The following is a 15,683-nucleotide window of genomic DNA, read 5'->3' as shown; positions in this document are numbered from 1 at the left end:
GCTTACTTTAACTATGTGTTTATTCCCTTATATGCAAGTATGCAAAATAGTATGGTAACATATTAGAGCATTTTTCTTTTTTACACTTATGTCCCTTTAAAACCTCTTAGGGAGGAATACAATTTGAGTTTAATTTCTCGTTAAGAGGAAAAGGAAGCAATAAAATATAGCCAGGGGCCAGGTCAGAAGTCTGTGGAATAAAAAAAGAGACATTAATTAGATCATGAGGGTAGTTTTCTTCTTGCTTGAAAGTTATGGTTAAAAAGAAATATATAAAACTAATCCGAGGTTAGATAATGATGAAAAATACTTACTACACTGACAGACTTACATAGTAAAATGAATATTAGAAAAATAAACAGGTTGCATTCTGCAGCATTATAGAATTATAAATAATAATTATTATTTTAGAATGATCTTAAAAAGGACTGAATATTATACTGTAAAACGGTGTTATAATCTGCTTTGTCACATATTGTGATCATAGACGAATAAATAAAAGTTTGAAAAAGATATGAAGCCAATGTCATTAAGGTTTAATAAATCAAATACAACACTATATGAAGACCCCATAAAAAAGCACACAAATAGAGCATAATATATTACTAATCGATAAACAGATATTACTTTTAATATAAATTTGAAGGAAAATTGATGTTGTACCAATGAAAACCACACAACCTCTCATGTTTCCTTTTGTGGCATAAAGTTGCAGTGTAAGCGAGTGGGTGAAACAGTGATTCACTTCAATGCCGTCTGGAGGACACCCGAATCTACCCACTATGTAGCTGCTCTTTGGTTAACCTCCCGAGGCGACCTCTATACCACACAAGTAGACTCAATGCTTAATACACTGGTATTATGCTTAACAGAGATACGATATACAGCAGCCCCAATTACATGAAGCTGTAAATTATTTTTTTTGCATTGGGGTATATATATATATATATATATATATATGTGTGTGTGTGTGTGTGTGCATATATATTATATATATATATATATACACACACACACACATATATATATATATACCCCAATGCAAAAAAAATAATTTACAGCTTCATGTAATTGGGGCTGCTGTATATCGTATCTCTGTTAAGCATAATACCAGTGTATTAAGCATTGAGTCTACTTGTGTGGTATATAATATATATATATAGAAATAACACTGTGAAATTTGGCAGTTTTGTACCTATTGCATATATGCACAACACATAAAAAGTCTGGCATTCTCTTGCAAGCACACAGCTGAATGTAAGAGTTAGTTACAGTATTTGAACAAATGGTGATAGGCCCAGGACCATGTCAAGATCTTATTCTCCCTGGGTCCGTAACCTGCTACAGCCACAGAATGAATGCCTTCAAACAAACACACTGAGATGCAAACAAAGGTGACAGAGACCCTTTGTAATTTCCCTGGTATGTGTACCCAGTTTCTGTGTTTATATATATATATATATATATATATATAAATATACTGTATATATATATATATATATATATATATATATATATATATATATATATATATATATAAACTTCAAAAAAGAAGAGGCACTCACAGGACTTAATGGACATCATTTTATTAATTTTTCTTCAATAAAGATTCAGTCAACGTTTCGGTCATCACAGGGACCTTTTTTCAAGACCGTTTTTGTAGTGATGAATGTGTAGTATGTTCAAGGTGTCCAATATATAACTGGGACGGGGGTGGCGGCACAGTATGCGGGAGAAGCCACCTCCCTGAAATTAGTTTTTGCAGGTTGGAATGTCTGGACCTGTGAGCTGTTTATTTTGAAAGAGAGTAAATATTTCAGCTTACACAAGTAAAAATAAAAACAAAACCATTGCTTATCTGAGCTCTAACGAATAGTTGCTCTCTACTGTTAAACAGCTTGTCTGCTTACCAACAAACTCATTCTTTCAATCTAACTCTGATTACACTGACTTTACCCAGTAGAAAATATGGACTGGATTCAAATGTCATCTAGTTTGTGGGATGAAGAATCTGCTTAACCTACTCCTCAGAATATTCCACTACACTGAAGCAAACGCACAATTAAAATAAATTGTACAATCAAAATATATAATTTTTTCCTGGGCAGAGACTATGGGCTCGATTTACCAAAGCCCTACGGCTGCAAGTTCTCACAAGAACTTGCTCGCCGTAATTTATCAAGCAGCGGTCACCAGACCGCCGCTTCCTTAACCTCTTTGCCACCTCTAAGGTACCGAAATTCAATCTCCGCGGTCGAGTCCGACCGAGGAGATTGACAGCTCCTGCCCGCGCGTGATTGGCTGTGCGCGGGCAGGGGCGGGATTGCACGCGAGCGCAAAATTGCAATGTTGATTACCTGCGGGTAATTTCGCCCCGCCACAGGTGAGCTGAGGCGTAGAGGGGCGCGTATACGTGCCCCTGTACACCTCAGCTTTGATAAATCTAGTCCTATGTAGAACCCTTAGCACAAAATGCACTCTATCTATGACTGAAAGGGGCGGTCATTCGCTGTATGCCCAATGAAAGCATCCTCCTGTGTCCAGCATAACAGAAATACAAACTTCTTGTTACGAAGGAAACTCTGCACAACACCTATGTAAAATAGGGAATCTTCAATATTATTGCAATGCTGGGTGCCCTTGTTTACATTGGAGTTGTACAGAATCCCCCTGATGACAAAATGCTCATGCATAGTTCATCTTCCTATTTAACCACGTATGCAAGCTTACAATATCTGGTACACTGATGGCAGTATCACTATACTTTAGTAAGAAAAAAATAAATGAAACTTAAAAAATTGCAAAGGGGAGGACGTCAGATTGGAAAGAGTTAGAACTAAAAATACTTATGCAGTGAAAACATAAAATGGACAAAAATGTGCCACATAGCATGTAAATGTGTAAATAAAACTTGTAAAAGAGGAAAGTAAGAGCTGTACTTTCAAAAGAGAGGCAACTTTAAGTGCTATAAATGCTGACTGGAGTCTCTCAGTCACCAATCTGAAACCAACAGCTCAGGACGGAACTCATATAATGACCTCCAGAGTAGCTGCTGTCAGGCCTGATGAAACAACTTCATAGTCAGAGTTTATTACACCTGGAGGTGCATCTCCTTTGTGAGTAAAACTTTCCTCATTTTCCACTAAGGGATAGATTACGAGTAGAGCGCAAAATTTCGCTTACACCAGCTCGATATTTGCGCTCCACTCAGTAATACCAGCGCATGCAAATGTATGCTAGTATTACAAGAAAAGCACAATGCAAACGCGACCTCGCGTTTGCATTGCATGGAAGCTTTGCGCTTCTATGGGCTCCTCATTCTCATGCCGTCAGACATGGCTGAGAACATAGCACAGCGAAGGGGGTAAGTCGTGCAGGGATGGGCAGCAAATATTAAATATATATGTATATGAATATATATTTATGTGTTAATGTGTAATTGAATGTAAAGCAACATTATATCAGAACTTCACTGGGACAACATGTGAAAACATCTGAAAGAAGTTCCCACAAACCTATTGGAAGCTTAGTGACATAATGTTACATAATTGTTAGTCATGTGAGTTATTGGGTTTCCAAGACACCCTTATACAAATTTCTTGGTGGTGGCAGTAATGTTAATCTGGGGTGGGGATAGGCAGGATTTGGGGTTTAATTTGGTGTCCCTTTAGGTCCTTGTAGGTAAAGGTGTAAGGGAACCAGAGGCTGAGTGCTATTAACCCCTTCATGTGCACACTTTCCCCATAGTTACAGCTGGGCAGATAGGCTTATATATATATATACACACACACACGGATAATGAGCAGTGTATTTATACACTGACAGTGACCATATTATACCATTATGAGTACATTGGTCTGTATAAATATGATGAGTATATATACTCTGATAAATGTTCTGTGTTGTATAATGACGGAATATCTATACACTAATAGTGAACACTCTGCACTGTATAATTATGCGAGTATCTGTACACTGATGATCTATACACAGATAATGATCACATAGACACATGCCTATGTGGCTGCTATGCCCCCCTACCACTTGGGTCCGGTGATATTGCACCTTCTTCACCAATGGTAGCTCTGCCCCTGACATATACTTAAAAGAAGGAGAGCTATTGGTAGTTACAGATTAATGTTTCCACTTGAACCTGAAGTTCTACAGAAGCTCAATGGGTAAGCTCAATGGGTAGATAAGGAGACCATTCCCATATATGTTCTTCCTGCATGTATATTAATTGGTACTGGTTGCATTAAACTCCTCTTGATTTTGGGTATAATTTTGCTTGTCCCACGCTACATAAAAATGGCAAAGAAAATAAATAAAATTCTGTAACCACTAAATGCTGCAAATCAAATAGCTAGTTTAGACAATTTGCAGCATTTTGAAAACCTAGTTTACATGTTATGTGTTTGCCTTTCTATATAGTGTGAGAAAAAGCACAATTATTAAACAAAGCATAACAAAAAAAAGTGTTTAAGCAGGTCCCTTTAAAAAATTGAAAATATGACAAAAGTGTTCCTTCCACACAAAAAATACAGTATTAAAATGACAACACTTTGATCAGCCTGTACTTATTTATATGCAGGAACAGACATTAATAGTGGAACAGCCTTGGGACTCACTAAAATAACACCTCAAAATAAAATAACATTATAACCACATTTTTATTTGCAAATGGCATGGTAAAGTAGTTCCTGACTTTAATTTAACTGTATATATTACTCAAATTTACAAATACAAATTAAAGGCCACATAAAAAGCTTGGCAGACTGGATGTGATACCTTGGCCATAGTTGGGAGTCCTGAATTTGATGTTTTTATGAAAATATCAATTAGATGTCATGAAGATCGGCATGGAACTGACCTGCACTACTAATTGCTAGCCTTGCATGTGGCTGGGCAGCATAAGGCTGTCAGGGGTAGGTAATAATTGGGTTAGCTTGAAGGAGTCAATTATCTGTGGGCGTTCAAAGTCGTAGAGGGTTTAGAAGATGTGACAGGGTGAAGTTGTGGATTATGCTCCCATCTCTTACATCTGCTACATCCTAACAAATTCCACAAGCAAAAGTAAGAAAGAAAAAGAAAAAAGCTTGCAATATATTCTGCTTTAGTCCTGGAATATGCAGATCTTCACGTATGACTACTTGTCTCAGAATAATATAATATATTTCACATGCAGCATTAATTTGGATTGGTGATAAAAAAAGACTGCACTTGGTGCACAATCATGATGAGTCTAACCAGGGATAAAGTCCTACAATAAAACTGTGAGAACTCACCAAGACTTCCGACCCCTTCACAATTATATACACGCACTGTATTCATATGTATATAATCTATACACTTTGGTTAATGAAGGGTTGAATGATTGCCTTTGGGCCTGAGACTCCTCCTCTGTCACAGAGTTTCACTTAAGGTGCAATAGTCCTATTTCTGCTGAGGGGAGCTAAATAACTTCAGAGTAAGACACACAGAAATGTAAGCACCATGTCATCCACACAGTGTAGGGTGATCACACAACAGGACCGCTGACATGCTTGCATTTAGTGTATTGTAGGTAGTGTTACTGCCCATTACTAGAGGATCTCACTATCCCTCTAACCAGACTATGCTGCAGCTCATCTCACCAGCAGCAGCAGTGTTTACTGAAGTATTTCTGTTCTCTTTCCAGGAGGAACTTAGTTCCACCTGCAAAAATAGTTCCCACTCGACTTTTCCCCTGAGTATAATAAAACAAAGTGCCACCCTGCACACTCATAACATATAAAGGGAAATTAAACTCCAAAATTGTTATTGTTTAAAAAGATAGATAATCCCTTTATCACCCATTCCCCAGTTTTGCACAGTCAACGTGGTTATAGTAATATACTTTTTACCTCTCTAATAACCTTGTATCTAAGCCTCTTCAGACAGCCCCCTGATCACATGGCTATTTATTATATATTGACTTGCATTTTAGCCAATTAATGCTGTGTCATGCACAACTCCACAGGAGAGAGCACAATGGTATCTATATGGCCCACATGGATTAGCACTTTCTTGTTGTGAAAAGCTAATTAAAAAAAGCATGTGATAAGAGGCTGTCTGTAGTGGCTTTGAAACAGGCACACATTTAGAGGTTTAAATGTTATAAAGTATATTAATATAACAATGCTGGTTGTGCAAAGCTGGGGAATGGGTAGTAAAGGCGTTATCTATCTTTTTAAACAAAAAAAATTCTGGTGTGGACTGTCCCTTTAAAGGAACATTAATGTCAACATTTATACAAACATATTATATATGTCCACTATTATGCATTGCATTTAAAAAGATTGTCATACAAAAACACAATTTATGCTTACCTGATAAATTTATTTCTCTTGTGGTGTATCCAGTCCACGGATCATCCATTACTTGTGGGATATTCTCATTCCCAACAGGAAGTTGCAAGAGGACACCCACAGCAGAGCTGTAATATAGCTCCTCCCCTAACTGTCATAGCCAGTCATTCGACCGAAAACAAGCCGAGAAAGGAGGAACCATAGGGTGCAGTGGTTACTGTAGTTTAAATTTAAAAATTACCTGCCTTAAAATGACAGGGCGGGCCGTGGACTGGATACACCACAAGAGAAATAAATTTATCAGGTAAGCATAAATTGTGTTTTCTCTTGTAAGGTGTATCCAGTCCACGGATCATCCATTACTTGTGGGATACCAATACCAAAGCTAAAGTACACGGATGAAGGGAGGGACAAGGCAGGTACTTAAATGGAAGGAACCACTGCCTGTAAAACCTTTCTCCCAAATATAGCCTCCGAAGAAGCAAAAGTATCAAATTTGTAAAATTTTGAAAAAGTATGAAGCGAAGAACAAGTCTCCGCCTTGCAAATCTGTTCAACAGAAGCCTCATTTTTAAAGGCCCAAGTGGAAGCCACAGCTCTAGTGGAATGAGCTGTAATCCTTTCAGGATTCTGCTGTCCAGCAGTCTCATAGGCTAAGCAGATTATGCTTCTTAGCCAAAAAGAAAGAGAGGTTGCCGAAGCCTTTTGACCTCTCCTCCGTCCAGAGTAGACAACAAACAAAGCAGATGTTTGACGAAAATCTTTAGTAGCTTGTAAGTAAAACTTTAAAGCACGGACCACGTCCAGATTGTGTAATAGACGTTCCTTCTTCGAAGAAGGATTAGGACACAAGGATGGAACAACAATCTCTTGATTGATATTCTTGTTAGATACCACCTTAGGTAAGAACCCAGGTTTGGTACGCAGGACTACCTTATCCGTATGAAAAAATCAGATAAGGAGAATCACATTATAAGGCAGTTAGCTCAGAGACTCTACGAGCCGAGGAAATAGCTACCAAAAAAAAAAAAAAAAAGAACTTTCCAAGATAAAAGTTTGATATCTATGGAATGAAGAGGTTCAAACGGAACTCCTTGAAGAACCTTAAGAACCAAATTTAAGCTCCATGGTGGAGCAACAGGTTTAAACACAGGCTTGATTCTAACTAAAGCCTGACAAAATGCCTGAACGTCTGGAACATCTGCCAGACGCTTGTGCAAAAGAATAGACAGAGCAGAAATCTGTCCCTTTAAGGAACTAGCTGACAATCCTTTTTCCAAACCTTCTTGGAGAAAAGATAATATCCTGGGAATCCTGACCTTACTCCATGAGTAACCCTTGGATTCACACCAATAAAGATATTTACGCCATATCTTATGTTAAATTTTCCTGGTGACAGGCTTTCGTGCCTGTATTAAGGTATCAATAACTGACTCGGAGAAGCCACGCTTTGATAAAATCAAGCGTTCAATCTCCAGGCAGTCAGCCTCAGAGAAATTAGATTTGGATGGTTGAAAGGACCCTGAAGTAGAAGGTCCTGTCTCAGAGGTAGAGACCATGGTGGAAAGGATGACATGTCCACTAGATCTGCATACCAGGTCCTGCGTGGCCATGCAGGTGCTATCAGAATCACTGATGCTCTCTCCTGCTTGATCTTGGCAATCAGTCGAGGGAGCAGAGGAAACGGTGGAAACACATAAGCCAGGTTGAAAGACCAGGGCGCTGCTAGAGCATCTATCAGTGTCGCCTTGGGATCCCTGGACCTGGATCCGTAACATGGAAGCTTGGCGTTCTGGTGAGACGCCATAAGATCCAGTTCTGGTTTGCCCCAAAGATGAATCAGTTGTGCAAAAACCTCCGGATGGAGTTCCCACTCTCCCGGATAAAAAGTCTGACGACTTAGAAAATCCGCCTCCCAGTTCTCTACACCTGGGATATGGATAGCTGATAGGTGGCAAGAGTGAATCTCTGCCCAGCGAATTATTTTTGAAACTTCTAACATCGCTAGGGAACTTCTTGTTCCCCCTTGATGGTTGATGTAAGCTACAGTCGTGATGTTGTCCGACTGAAATCTGATGTACCTCAGAGTTGCTAACTGAGGCCAAGCCTGAAGAGCATTGAATATCGCTCTTAGTTCCAGAATATTTATTGGAAGGAGAGACTCCTCCTGAGTCCACGATCCCTGAGCCTTCAGGGAATTCCAGATTGCACCCCAACCTAGAAGGCTGGCATCTGTTGTTACAATTGTCCAATCTGGCCTGCGAAAGGTCATACCTTTGGACAGATGGACCCGAGATAGCCACCAGAGAAGAGAATCCCTGCTCTCTTGGTCCAGATTCAGTTGAGGGGACAAATCTGTGTAATCCCCGTTCCACTGACTGAGCATGCATAGTTGCAGCGGTCTGAGATGTAAGCGTGCAAACGGCACTATGTCCATTGCCGCTACCATTAAGCCGATTACTTCCATACACTGAGCCACCGAAGGGCACGGAATGGAATGAAGAACCCGGCAGGAATTTAGAAGCTTTGATAACCTGGACTCCGTCAGGTAAATTTTCATTTCTACAGAATCTATCAGAGTCCCTAGAAAGGAAACTCTTGTGAGTGGGGATAGAGAACTCTTTTCCTCATTCACTTTCCACCCATGCGACCTCAGAAATGCCAGTACTACGTCCGTATGAGACTTGGCAATTTGGAAGTTTGACGCCTGTATCAGGATGTCGTCTAAATAAGGGGCTACTGCTATGCCCCACGGCCTTAGGACCGCCAGAAGTGACCCTAGAACCTTTGTAAAGATTCTTGGGGCTGTAGCTAATCCAAAGGGAAGAGCTACAAACTGGTAATGCCTGTCTAGAAAGGCAAACCTGAGAAACCGATGATGATCTTTGTGTATCGGAATGTGAAGATAAGCATCCTTTAGATCCACTGTAGTCATATATTGACCCTCCTGGATCATTAGTAGGATGGTACGAATAGTTTCCATCTTGAATGATGGAACTTTGAGGAATTTGTTTAAGATCTTTAGATCCAAAATTGGTCTGAAGGTTCCCTCTTTTTTGGGAACCACAAACAGATTTGAGTAAAAACCCTGTCCCTGTTCCTCCTTTGGAACTGGATGGCTCACTCCCATAACTAGGAGGTCTCGCACACAGTGTAAGAATGCCTCTCTCTTTATCTGGTTTGCAGATAATTGTGAAAGGTGAAATCTCCCTTTTTGGGGGGGAAGCTTTTAAGTCCAGGAGATATCCCTGGGATATAATTTCCAACGCCCAGGGATCCTGAACATCTCTTGCCCACGCCTGGGCGAAGAGTGAAAGTCTGCCCCCTACTAGATCCGTTACCGGATAGGGGGCCATTCCTTCATGCTGTCTTAGAGGCAGCAGCAGGCTTTTTGGCCTGCTTACCTTTTTTTCCAGGTCTGGATTGGTCTCCAGACCGTCTTGGATTGAGCAAAAGTTCCCTCTTGTTTAGCATTAGAGGACGTTGATGCCACACCTGCCTTGAAGTTTCGAAAAACACAAAAATTAGACTGTTTGGCCCTAGATTTGGACCTGTCCTGAGGAAGGGCATGACCTTTTCCTCCAGTGATATCAGCAATAATCTCCTTCAAACCAGGCCCGAATATGGTCTGCCCCTTGAAGGGAATGTTAAGTAGCTTAGATTTTGAAGTCACGTCAACTGACCATGATCTAAGCCATAGCGCTCTGCGCGCATGTATAGCAAAACCAGAATTCTTAGCCGTTAGTTTAGTCAAATGAACAATGGCATCAGAATAAAAGAATTGGCTAGCTTAAGTGCTCTAAGTTTGCCAAGTATGTCATCCAATGGAGTCGCTACCTGTAAAGCCTCTTCCAGAGACTCAAACCAGTACGCCGCAGCAGCAGTGACAGGGGCAATGCATGCAAGGGGCTGTAGGATAAAACCTTGTTGAATAAATATTTTCTTAAGGTAACCTCTAATTTTTTATCCATTGGATCTAAAAAAAAAAAAACACAACTGTCCTCGACAGGGATAGTAGAACGCTTTACTAGAGTAGAAACTGCTCCCTCCACCTTAGGGACTGTCTGCTATAAGTCCCGTGTGGTGGCGTCTATTGGAAACATTTTTCTAAAAATAGGAGGGGAAGAGAACGGCACACCTGGTCTATCCCATTCCTTATTAATAATTTCTGTAAACCTTTTAGGTATTTGGAAAAACATCAGTACACACCGGCACTGCATAGTATTTATCCAGTCTACACAATTTCTCTGGCACTGCAATGGTATCACAGTCATTGAGAGCAGCTAAAACCTCCCTAAGCAACACGCGGAGGTGTTCAAGCTTAAATTTAAATGCAGAAATATTAGAATCAGGTATCTTTCCTGAGTCATTAACATCACCCACTGACTGAAGCTCTCTTTCCTCAGCTTCTGCATATTGTGAGGCAGTATCAGACATGGTTCTTAAAGCGTCAGTATGCTCTGCATTTTGTCTCACCCCAGAGCTATCTCGCTTACCTCTAAGTTCAGGTAGTCTGGCTAATACCGCTGACAGTGTATTATCCATGACTGCCGCCATGTCTTGTAAAGTAAACGCTATGGGCACCCTAGATGTACTTGGCACCATTTGAGCGTGAGTCCCTTGAGCGGGAGTCAAAGGGTCTGACACGTGGGGAAAGTTAGACGGCATAACTTCCCCCTCGTCAGATTCCTCTGGTGATAATTTTTTTAAAGACAGAAAATGATCTTTATTGCATAAAATGAAATCAGTACATTTGGTACACATTCTAAGAGGGGGTTCCACCATGGCTTTTAAACATAATAAACAAGGAGTTTCTTCTATGTCAGACATGTATATACAGACTAGTAATGAGACTAGCAAGCTTGGAAAACACTTTAAATCAAGTTAACAAGCAAATATAAAAAACGGTACTGTGCCTTTAAGAGAAACAAATTTTGTCCGAATTTGAAAAACAGTGAAAAAATGCAGTAAATCAAACAAAATGTTTACAGTGTGTATAATAGGCTAACAGAGCATTGCACCCACTTGCAAATGGATGATTAACCCCTTAGTTCAAAAAACGGATCAAAAAAACGAAATAGACGTTTTTTAACAGTCACAACCAACTGCCACAGCAAGCTGTGGCCCTACCTTCCCCAATAAAAGACTTTGATTTTTTTTTTTTTATTATTTTTTTTTTAAATAGTTTTTATTGAGGTTCATTTGTAGGCATACAAACAATTATTATTGGTAAGTAATAAATCAAAACAAAACAACATTTTTCAATGTACATCCAAAATAAACATATAGGGACAGCTCTTGTTCCTATGGTGACTTATACACTTAGTACAAACTATAGTAGCCTAATAGTCTGTATACCCCCCCTGATAACACATGAGGTCACTCTTGGACCTCTTAGGTTTACGAAGAATGTAACACTATGGGAGCAATCTGAAATAAAAGGAGACCACTTATGGGTCCCAGTTGGTGAACCTCTTTTTTTTATATATATATATATATATATATATATATATATATATATATATATATATATATATATATATATATATATAAGTATAACTTTATGTAACCTAGATGTATATGATCCACAGTGAAATGTACCAATTGTATAATTATATGAAGTTGGTGGGTTTTCACAGATAGGCAGAACATTTGGAAACAATCTGCCACAGAGTATGTGTATCATGCTAGATAATGAGGAAACTAACTATATAGCTGAGTGGGAGCCAGAAGAGATTTAACAGGGTTTAGCCTATATACAGTACCTATGAGAATGTAGAGGGACCTGGAGCTTGTTAATATAGATAATGAGGTGATGAGCATAGTATCTTAGGGGTAAAAGTTGATGCTTCTAGTGGGAGGAAGTGCATTGAATTATATCTCTAGACAATGATACCCATTGTTTCTTAAGAATATACACAGGGCTGCAAGTTAAGCCATAGTAATATGCAAACAATTATGGCACATCTACAACAGTAAAGGCATCAATTGATCAGCACTACGAAGGGAAAAAGGCAGCATATTAAATATCACACATTCCTTACAGAGCAACCAGTCAAAAGGTCATATACATGCAAATAATGTCCCACAGTGCTTGAATGCATCTGGAACCCAAGACTGAGCATAGTTCGGTAGCGTAGTAGTGTATAAGTATATGGATATGATCATGTATGGCCCAGATCTCTATGTAAGTACAACATAATTAAAGGCAGGGATGAATATATAGGGGAACAATCTCCCAGACAGTCTGATGCAAACTGAGAAACAATGAAGGACCACGCTAATGTTAAATAGTCCTGAGCGTGTTAGCAGGTTTTTGGACATGATGTATAGGAATAATTCAGCCGATACCTGCTTTGACAGTTCTGGAAGTATACCAAGGATCTGCCCTCGTTGTCAGATGGGATCTAGTGCCGGAGAACAAATTTCCCGGGAGACCGGGCCCTGCTGATCGCCACAATGCCACCTCTGTCGCGTGGAGTGAAGGTAAGGCGTCGTCACTTAGATTTCTGGGCAGATTAGGTGGGCTACCTCGGAGTGACATCCCGGCCCTCACTGCCGCAAGTAGATGAATGACAAGGACGGTTCTCCCTTCCTCCCCAACAGCCGCTTCCATTGGGATGTTTGTGGGCCTGTGGGGCTCGCAGCAGCCAGCGACTGTGCCGCGTTTCAGCGCTTGTATGTTTAGGTGGGTCTCCGGCCAGGTATCCATAGCAATACTTGGAAGCTTCACACACCGGTCTCCATACTTTATGGTCTGCGTGCTGTCCTCCATATCTACCAGCTCCGTCAGGTGGGGCAAAGTATCTGGCTCCCTCCACCGTCCCACAGGGTCACTAGTGATTAGGACCAGCTCGCAAGGGAGTCGCCGCAGCAGCGCTGCATCTCTAGGTATGCACAGTGCAGGATCCTCGGCTGAGGCCTGAACAGTGGGCTGGTTCGTCACATCATTTGGGACAGAGATAGATTTGCCATCGTCCTGGCAGGTATTAGAGCCTATTGTCACTTCTGTTACTGCCTTAGTTTCCCCATAAGGGCTGGATGAGTTTGCTGCCTGCGGCTGCTCCATGATTTTCCTACCCTGGGGAGGCTCTGAGCGGAAAGCCCGTTCTATAACATTGCAGAGTCTGAGTCTGTGTTCTTCCAGGAGTAAGGCCAGCTCAGCAAAACAAATGTGAGTGTTCTCCATTAGATCGTGAAGGCTGCGCACTATAGGCACAGTTATTTGTGGGGACAATGTTGAGGCTTCGGTTGTAGGGGAAGGCCCCAAAGTAAGCAGTCCGGTACTGAGGGCTATTAAGCCGTGCCCCAATCCAATACCCCAAATCTCGGATCGGGTCACCAACAGACAAGTCTCTCCACTACTTTAAGTAGAATATTACCCAATCTGCTTGAGAAAATGTATATATTATGGAGAAAACTTGAGGAGCTGAAGCTTAGTGCGACCATTAAGATGGCCGCCGCCCGGAAGTCCCCCAGACTTTGATTTTTTATCCATTGGATCTGAAAGCCTTTGGGCCCTTTAGAGATGTCCTATAGCATTCAGAGGGCCATTGAGGGAAGCTGGATGTCACAGTTTGTAATTTTAAGTGCACCAACTGTAACTTTTTATACTACAACAGTGGAAAGCCTCAGGTTTCTAGTCAAAATTTAAGCCAGCCATGTGGAAAAAACTAGGCCCCAATAAAGTTTTATCACCAAAGCATATATAAAAACGATTAAACATGCCAGCAAACGTTTTATATTGCAATATCATAAGGGTATTACCCCTGGGAGTAAGCATGATACCAGTAGTTATTAAATCACTGTATTCAGGCTTAACTTACATTAATCCGGTATCAGCAGCATTTTCTAGTGTTTTCCATCTCTAGAAAAAATTATAACTGCACATACCTGATAGCAGAATAAACTGCACGCCATTCTCTCGCTGAAGTTACCTCATCTGTGTAATCCCCTCAGACATATGTGAGAACAGCAATCGATCTTAGTTACAACCTGCTAAGATCATAGAAACCTCAGGCAGATTCTTCTTCTATTTACTGCCTGAGATAAAATAGCACAACTCCGGTACTATTTAAAAATAACAAACTTTTGATTGAAGAAAATAAACTAGCTATATTTTTTTTTTTTTTTTTAAATAAGTTTTTTATTGAGGTTTTCATAAAATACAATTGTGAACTAGTGTACAACAAATACAATAAATGGCATATCGTTGAGAATTACAATGCAAGGATATCATACCAATAAGAAACTTTTAAAACCATAGAGAATTTGTAGTACATATGAGAATATGAACCTCTTTTTATCCATTATGTTGCCCTCCACTACTGCCAATGGGCAATTATCAACTCAGTAGAGTGTGAATATTGTAGCGAGGGGATGCTTTCTTATATGCGCGTAATATGATGGACTATACTTGTTGCGGTGAATTGAAAAGAAACTGAAATTTAGCATGGGAAAAGAAAAGATGATAAATTAACTTGCAGGGCTGGAGAGGGAAAACAGAGTCAATAATGAGGTGTACTGCAAGACTTGCGAATGAAAAGTGTAAGGGAGGTGCGGCATAGGCAAGATAAGCCGCATTTTTAACTCTCCTTGCTAAGGAGATACATTATATGTATGAGGGGGGGAGGTGATAGTACAAATAGCGTAGTGCACACAAAACCTTAAAGTCAGGCAAAATATCTAGGTGGAGGATCCTGCAGGCAAATCTGTTGCTAGGGTGTACATGGAGTTGAGTTAATTGGGTGGTAAATCGTTGTTATACCTGACACAGGAGGGTCTAAAGCTCTAAAATAAAAGATCCAGTATGAATTATGGGTTATGAGGCTCAATAATGTAATAGCATGAGGAAAGGAGTTATATACGATGGTAAGAGTGTGGGTCCAGCTCACAATAAAATAATATACTGAATGTTGGAAGATAGTGTGACATCTCATAAGGCAGGGATGGTCAGGATTACAAGACGAGATAAATAGTTAGTATGGTGATGGAATATGTAAATGGGAATGGGCAGATTACGACAAAGGCAAGATAAGTCGTGTTTTTAAGACTTCTAAATAGGAGGTGCATTATTAAGTTATTATTGCTAATAACAGCAGTAGCAATAAGAGGGGGTGGGGGGGAGAGGTGGAAGTTTGAATATAGTAATCAGTATATATATAGGGAGCAGGTATCATAATGGGCAGTATATAATACATGGCTATAATGAGAGTGCTGAATGTAAGATGATTGTATATGAGGGTAGCAACCTGTCGCATATCTTATAAGTGTAGAGTGGGGCTGGCGTCATTCTAATATGAGGAGGAAAAGAGAGCCCTGCTGCCTCGGCCGCGGCAGCCTGACCTCTATTTGATA

This window comes from Bombina bombina, chromosome 1 (assembly GCF_027579735.1).
Source record: "Bombina bombina isolate aBomBom1 chromosome 1, aBomBom1.pri, whole genome shotgun sequence".
NCBI classification, from domain to species: domain Eukaryota; kingdom Metazoa; phylum Chordata; class Amphibia; order Anura; family Bombinatoridae; genus Bombina; species Bombina bombina.
Note: the sequence above shows the minus strand (reverse complement) of the source record.